Consider the following 8,978-nt stretch of genomic DNA (forward strand, 5'->3'; position numbering starts at 1 on the left):
AGAATGATGATTTCCAGCTTCATCGTTGTCCCTGTAAAGGACATGAACTCATTTTTTTTCATGGCTGCATAGTATTCCATGGTGTATATGTGCCACATTTTCTTAACCCAGTTTATCATTGATGGACATTTGGGTTGGTTCCAAGTCTTTGCTATTGTGAGTAGTGCCACAATAAACATATGCATGCATGAGTCTTCATAGTAGCACGATTTAGAATCCTTTGGGTATATACCCAGTAATGGGATTGCTGGGTCAAATGGTAATTCTAGTTCTAGTTCTAGATCCTTGAGGAATCGCCACACTGTCTTCCACAATGGTTGAACTAATTTACACTCCCACAAACAAATTCTCCATGGGAGTATTTGTTTTTATACTGTTGAGTTGTTTGAGTTCCTTGTATATTCTGGATATTAGTTCACTGTTGGATGAGTAATTTGCAAATGTTTTCTCCAATCAACAGGTTGTCTCTTTATGCTGTTGATTGTTTCTTTGCTGCTTCTTATATTATTCAATGCATTATATTTTCTTATATATACAATATGTTTCATATATCATTTCTTATAGCTTCTGTTTTCTTTCTGGCTACCCAAAAAATATCCATCATAATTTCATAGAATGTTTCACTTAGAATCATAACTTATTTTAACAACTGAAAGTGCCTTTGGTTTTGAAAGAGCTGTTGTTGAAATAGGTAAGATGTGTTTGTCCAAGGATACATAAAATTAATTGTTGAAGACACTGAGGGCATCAATAAAAGAATGCATATGGCATCAATGTCCACTTTTATGTGGGCTTTTCTATCTTTATGCAACAGATGGAAAAGGAGAGGTGTTTTGAGAGTGCCAGCTAGAGAGTAACTGGAGTGGTTGGCTAAGGGCTGTGGGCAGAGGTGGGGAAAGAGTGAGTAGGTGCATATATAATTCTCCCTAGTGGACAAGGAGAAAACTGAATCAAGGTATTGTGGGCATTGAAGTAAAGGGAAAACAAACAAATCAAAACAAAACACCAGCTATACTGAGTCTGCAAGATGAAAGAACAGGGAGTTCTGTTTAGAAAATAAGAAAACAGTTTGGTATCTGAAAGGAGGAACACTCAAGGTGGTAAGGCCCAAGTGGGAGCCATTGTAGTAGAATGTTGGCAATAAATATGAACATTTGTTTGTCTCAGGAAAAGAATAACAAAAGTCTCAAAGTGGCTTATAGGAAACTCATAAAATTCTTAACCTCTAACTACTTCTAATTGCAAAATAAGGGATATAGTTGATGACAAAAGTCCTTCATTTTAGAAGGCCATAAGGCAAATGGTATCCTTAGAGAGGCAGTATAGGAAGGTAGAAAAGGCCAAAAGATTGATCAAATGAGAGAGTTTTAGAGAGCGTACTAGAAGCTGGGCAGCTACTCAGGAGGCTGAAGCAGGAGGATCCAAGTCCAGCCTGGGCGACAGAGTGAGATCCTGTCTCTAAAAAGAAAGCATACTAGAAAGGGATGCCCAGAACAGGGAATGTGAACCAAGAATTGCTGAGCTTTTTGAGAACACTAGATAATAGATGACTTGGGGGATTCAATTTGGAATGGCCCAACAAGAACAGGGACATATAGGATATGAACAGCACTAACTCATTTTAGTGTTCAAAGGCTTTTGAGCCTAAGTGGCCTGAGACCCTTGAAGATGTCAATAAGGTCAGGGCTTATCCCTAAGAATTTTCTTACTGGAATCTGGGGAGAATCCAGTACTTCCTCTCCTGGCCCCTAATGGGACCAAGTGGTAAGAATGGCCTTCTGAAGTCTTCAGAAGCCATAGCCAAGGAGAGGGATTTGGGGAGAATAAAGTGTAGCCACCACTGGCAATGGATTTATGTCATGCAGAGAAGTAGACAGCAGTACATCAATGGCAGGGTAGACAGGGGAAAGTTTAGAACAGATGACCTAAAATAAGCAGAAATCAAAAGCTAAATACCATAGAAGAATCCAGATTTCTGTTCTTTCCTTGATGACAAGCTGTGCAGCCAGTTAATATCATATTACAAAGTAGAAGAAAATTTAGTGGCCCTCTTACCCATGTAGGCTTCTGGCTGGGCTGAGCAATGCCCACAGGCTGCCACTAGCAGGCCCAAGGCATTAAAACAGGAACAGGGAAGAGAAGGAGAGAAAAGAAAAAAGGAATAGAGCAGAGATAGAAAAAAAGAGGGAGAATACTAATATTAAATAAAATAAAGTTGGGAGCAAAAAGATATTACAAACTATATCCAGTACCATCAGCCCATGGCCTGTCCCAAGGCCAGTGGAACTATAACCACATGATCAGTCTACAGTTTTACAAGCTCCAAAGTATTACGTTATAGACTAAATCTAATGAAGTATTTCTAGAAAAATAAGTTGAGGGAAAAGAGGTGGAAGGCTGTACAAAAGAAAACAAGGGAGGCTCATTCACAACCTGCTTGTATAGTTGAATAGTGTATGTACTGCATAAAGGCACTGTTATAGTAAATCTCCCTAGAAACCAGAGCCTGAGGCAAGGATTCCAAGGTCTTCATAGTGCATGTTAAGACAAAGCAAAACTAGACAGAAATTACTTCGTTGCAAAGGAACTATCTTTAAAAGGTGGATTTTTAGAGAGAGAAAGGGGAAAACCATAGTAAGCTTCAATGTCTAAGGGTTGGAAAAGTAGAATATTGAAGGGGTAGAGAGCAGTAATATGGAAATAGAATGAAAATCAGAATTCAGAAAATCCCAAGTTTCAAGAATATATTTTATACGTATCTTTAACATGAAACCAAATACATTTGGAAGCTAAATTCACTGCACACCATTTGTCAAGTTTACAAAGAAATGGAATGATGTTTACTGTGTGTGCCACTCTGGATGAGAACAGGGGCTGAATCTATTGACCAGAGGACACAGAGGTTAGACTCTGACCCGGGCCTGATCAGAGGTCAACAGCATTCTCTATAAAGCTACCATCAGTGGTTATGTGCATGATATAACTTGTTGCTTGGGCCTTATCTCGTATAACTTCTTCCCTTTGAAAAACTGCACAGCTTAGCTGACTGGCCAGCAACAGGTTGAAGGTACCCAACCTGTTCTGTGGGTAATTCAAAAGAGCACAGTCCCTGCTTCTACTCCAGAGATAAGTCCAAAAATAGAGAGAAATGTATGTATAAGGGCATGTCATTTGCAGGGAAGAATAACTAGCAAGACCTTTGTTGTATTCTATTTACTTTCATATCACTTAATTATTTTTTACTTTACAATAGTTTTTTTAGTTTTTACTTTTCACCCTTAGAAGTTAAGTTCACTAAGATATATTTAACCCCTTCATTTAACCCCTTCATTGATTTTAGTATCTCAGAACGGGTAGCTAAAGTCAATTATCAATTTAGATAAAAACTCATCCAATGAAGGCATAAGTTAAAATCTGGACAATCCCAAAATATGATGAGCCAATGCTGAAGAAGTACTGGCCTTCAAACATGATTTGCTGAGTGGGGCTGGCCTTTCTCTTCTATTTATTCCTACTGCTCTTTTGCAGCTATGAGACATAGACTATTCTACCCCATCTCCACCAATATCCCATCATTGCCTAAAACATGCCATTGTAAAAAGTTATTTTGACTGTTAGAGGACCTACTATTGACAAGGCTCAATTTGCAAACAGCCTCAAAAATAAAAATGTATAACAGAGAAAAGGTAGACAATCAGAAAGGCAGGTAGACTACCAGGTGAGAAATTGAATATACAAAGGACAATGACCAGACCATATATTAAAATAGAACTCTGATCCACAGCCTGCAGCAATCTGCCCAGTCTTCTATAAGCCAGACTTTTAGGAAGTCAGGACTGCTATCTCTAGTAACATTCCAGGAAGCTAAATAATAACCACTATAACAATCAGCTCCAAATGTCCTAAGTTTGATTAATAACTGGCAGCTTTTCTAATTCTTGTTCCTGCTTCCAACTTAAAACCAACCACAGAAAGCCAAATGATGCATCTAGAACCAATCCCATAGGATACCCTGCTTCTAGTTAGCCTGCCTACAGCTTCCCTGTGCTAACAACCTCCAATCATGGTGTACTGAGGCCTTCCTTTTGTTCCACTATAAAGCTGTCTCACTCCTCTGCCTGCCTTAGAGTCTCTATAAATGCAGGTGACAGGGGCTGACTTCCCTGCTGTAGCAATCTCTGAATGAATACCCTTTGCATGTCCTCATAGGTTTGGTCTTAATTTATTTCTACACAGGTATGTCGCACAGGCTATGCACTAAATGGCTAAGGAAAAACCATCTAGAGTATAGTCTATGTGGGAAAGGTCCCCCCTAAAGTTGTGCAGAGTACAGTCCTCATACTCATATATGGTAATTCTGCGCAGGCTTAGCCTTGGTTCATGAAAGCATTGCAGTGGAGTAAACAAAGGGCTAGGGTGGGTATGGTAAGTTAGCCCTCTTATAGACCAGGCAGCTACCCAGCCACACCTCCCCAGAGGTACCTGGGGAGGAATGAGGCCAATTGAAATCACTAGGTGCTTACTCAGGTTATCAGCTGCAACAGACTGAATGTTTGTGTCCCCAAAAAATTAATATGTTAAAATCCTAATCCCCAGTATTATGCTAGTAGAAGGCTGGGCCTTTGGGAGGTGACTGGGTCTCTTTAATGGAATTAGTGCCCTTATAAAAGACATGAGAAGATTTGCTTTCTATCTCTCTGTTCCCTTCCATATGAAAACACAGCAAGAAGATGACCAGCCGCAAATCAGGAAGTGGGTCCTCATCTCACACAAGATCTACTGGCGCCTTGCTCTTGGAATTCCCAGCCTTCAGAACTGTCAGAGATATGTGTTTTGTTAAGCCACTTGGTCTATGGTAATTTTTTATAGCTGCCCAGACTAAGATGTCATCTCTACACAGTCCAGGTGGCTGCCTCCCAAACCAGTAGTTTTCTTATGATCCAGCACTGAAATCCTAGCATTGACACCATTTCTACCCCAATCTTTGTCTACTAATCATTGCAAAGGTCAAATTCTCCAGAAAGACCTGGGGCTATATCCTACAGAGGCATGGATATTGGCCCAATGCATCTGTATGCTCTTTCTATCCCCAGTTTATCCTGTTCCTCTGATTGGGTCAGCTCTTTTCAACCTAAGGCCTTAACTACACAGTGCCTACTTAAAATAACATTGAGCTTATTTAGAATTCTAAGGTTCTAGACCTTGAGTCTCAACATAATTATTTCTTAAGACAAAGGTCACAAGCACAAACAAAACTCCTATGCAAATTAGTATGTCATGTGAATAAGTGACACAGATGAGATGCAGAATACGAATCGAGAGATTGCATCTTGTCTAAAAGGGGCAAGTGGTAACTTCAGCCGATTTTGTTGAGGAATAATACAGACAGTGGTGTGCTGGAACTATACTAGTTTGTGAGAGCAGACTGTGTATCACTTCCCAACTCCAGTAAAGAAGATCACCTTGGTAGCTAGAAATCAGCCATGGCATAGTATTTACACCATAGAAATAGGCAAATGATACAAATCAAGACTTTTCTTGAAGTCTGGATGGTAAACATCTACCAGGATACATACCATTGAATATAGGCCAAGTATTTCCAGATCCCCCAATATTTCAGAAGAAGCAGATATTCAGATGTCTTTGTGAACACAAAATGTTTAAATGTTGGCAAATCAATGTTATAATACTGTGCTGGCAAAACAAAACATCACTGTGACCAGCTGCTCACAGCTCTCCCTCATGCCAGTGCATTGTATCCTTCTTTATGGCTTCAGGTCTCTAATTTACATCTATAATAATTGAGCAACAGAGTCTTGCAGGAGCCTGAGTATATTTGTTAGTTTGCTAATAATTAACATTTATCACAGGTGGTTTTTATAACCTTCTTGAATGTGCATAAACATTTATTGTGCGTGAAGAAGTTATAGTAGATGTGGAAAAGTCAACTTTAAGGATGAATTTAAAAAGAATCTTCCATCTGTTAAATCAAGGTGATTCATGAATATTAATGACATTTCTCTTAAACAGTAGCACACCTTGTAAAGCATTTGACAGAGATAAAATTTACTGTAATTATATGTGTGTGTGTATATATATATATATGCACACACACAAATAAAAAACGATACTTAGAAAATGGGATGTCCCTTATATTAGCACTAAGGGAAGGCAAAAAGTGAAATATTATCATAAATTTTACCTGAATCAGATGAAATTAATAACTATTGATCTGATAAGACAAGGACGCTGTTGAATCCAGTTGATGTCAGAGAGTTTGACATCAGAGGAGATAAACATTCTATCCTCTAAAGGTCCCTTGATGTTTCTGTTAGAGATATTTGGTTTAATCTTCCCGTCCATCTTCTGAGTATGTGCCCAAATCTCTGGAAACATCCTTTACAGTAATAATACATAATCACTAAAATTTCAAGCAGTTTATTTTGCATTTCCAATTTTAACTTTCTGCCAACATCCATGATGATAATTCATCTTACCTAGGCTTAGGAATTGTTATCAGGCTTTGTATTGTAGCATAAGCAGGTTATAAAGATAAGAAAATCTCCTCAGGTTAATCACTGCTACACTGAAATACTGGGATGACATTTAGCTCAGAATCTATAATGTAATTGGGATCTATAATACCTTCGTTGCTGCTCTTCAGTGACTTGTTCTCTAAATGAGATAGGAGTTTTATAAAGTTTAATAAAAAGTAAAGAAGAGCAAGAAACCATACACAGAAATGTCTAAGATGCAGTGACATTTTAAAGACTGGAAACTAATTGTGCTGGTTTTCCACTCCACAGTCTATTTTCATGTGTAGTTCTTTGAAATGCAGAGTAAATGTTTCTTATCCTTCTTTGTTTATGATACAGATGAAAAATTCAACAGCTAGGTTGCACCATAATCTACCTTGCATACCCTTATAAATTTTCTATCTTTATTGCCAGCTGAACAGTGTTGTCATCAACTTTGAAATGGAAAGGAATCCAGGATAGAAATTCTTATCCTTTTATATTAGTTAGTCTGTTAAAATGATCTGAAAATCACCTTGACACTGTGTTTTCTTTATTAGTGGCCCAAGCTCCAAAATAAAGATGACACAGAATTTCTGAATTTTAACATACCATTGTAATTTAATAGATGAGGTGCTAGTCCTCATTAATATTCTGAATTCATAACTGCTCTAATAAGCAATTTAAAATACTGCTGAGGCAGATAGAAGAAGGAAAAAAAGATCTCAGTATATTGGATACTTTGAGATGAGCAGGTAATCAACAAGTACAGATTTTGACATAGGCACTTTCAGAGCTATTTGGAAAATATTCATCCTCAAGGTTCATTCATGGAAACCAAACACTGTTGGAATTCTCATGATACTCTGTATTCAGGTTCAAGAAACAAACAGAAAAACCTATCTCATTCCAAAATTCAGAAGTCAATATGATGAGAAAGAAGCAGCAAAAAAACAGACAAAAATGCTAAGAAAGAGGAGTCCGTGAGGCCCAAAATAGTGTGAAATTCAGTAGGCTAAGAAAGAACAGTATTCAAGAAAAAGACTATGTTAAAAGCAGCTGAAAGTTCCAGTAAGATGTGCATTACAAATTAACCAATGGACACAACATCAAGAAGGGCAATTGTAACTTTGACAAGAGTAGCTTCAATGCATAAGTGAGAGGGGAAAGCCTATGTGGAATGAGTTCGAGAGAATTGGAGAAAAGGAATTAGCAATAGCAAATATAGGTAAATATTTGGAAATGTTTGCTATATATAAATATTGGGAGGTAAAGAAATTGTGAGTAGTAGCTGGAAGAGAGACTAGGGTCAAAAAGGCTTTATTTAAGATAGGAGAATTAATAACCTGTTCTTAAACTAAGATTGTGATAAAATAGAGAGTGGGAGCTGATAAAGGGAGACTGATGATGCATGAGAGAAGAGGGAGTTACCATAAATATGCCCTGGAGTAAGTGAGAGGAACTGAGACCTAGTGTACAAGTGGAAGGGCTAATCTTGCGTAGAAGGGTCAGGAAGGAAGACATAATAAGTGGGCACAAATGCAAGTATATGGTTACTTGTGGAGGCAAGGACCTTAATTTTTTTTTCTTTTTGCTTATACTTTCTCAGTGAAATAGGGAGCAAAGCCATCAGCTGAGATTTAGGAGAGTAAAGACGTTAGAGGCTTAAGGACATGGCATAAAATTGTCATGTAGGTTATCTTCCAGGGCTTTCATAGTTTTGGATTTTACATGTAAGTCTTTAGTCCATCTTGAGTTGATTTTTGTATCTGGTGTAAGGAAGGAGTTCAGTTTCAATGTTCTGCATATGGCTAACCAGTTATCCTAGCACCACGTATTGAATAGAGAGTCCTTTCCCCATTGTTTTTGTTGACTTTGTTGAAAATCAGATGGTTGTAGATGTGTAGCATTATTTCTGAGGTCTCTATTCTGTTCCATTGGCCCATGTGTCTATTTTTTGTACCAGTACAATGCTGTTCTGGTTTATTGTACCCTTGTGGTTTAATACCATTCTGGTCATAAGACCTGACAAAGATTTCATGTTGAAGACACCAAAACAAAAATTGGCAAATGAGACCCACTCAAACGAAAGAGCTTCTGCACAGCAAAAGAAACTATCTACAGAGTAAACAGACAACCTTACAGAATGGGAGAAAATATTTGCGAACTAAGCATCCAACAAAGGCCTAATATCCAGAATCTGTAAGAAACACATCAACAAGCCAAAATGAACACCAAAAGTAGGTGAAGGATGTGAGCAGACATTTTTTCAAAAAAAAAAACACATACATGTGGCCAAAAATCCTATGAAAATAAATTCAACATTATAGATCATTTGAGAAATGAAAATCAAAACCACAATGAGATACCCATCTCACACCAGAGTGGCTATGACTAAAAAGTCAAAAAGTAACAGATTCTGGCAAGGTGATGGAGAAAAGGAGACACTTATACACTGCTGGT

This window comes from Rhinopithecus bieti, unplaced genomic scaffold (assembly GCF_001698545.2).
Source record: "Rhinopithecus bieti isolate Rb0 unplaced genomic scaffold, ASM169854v2 scaffold_11964, whole genome shotgun sequence".
Lineage (NCBI taxonomy): Eukaryota > Metazoa > Chordata > Mammalia > Primates > Cercopithecidae > Rhinopithecus > Rhinopithecus bieti.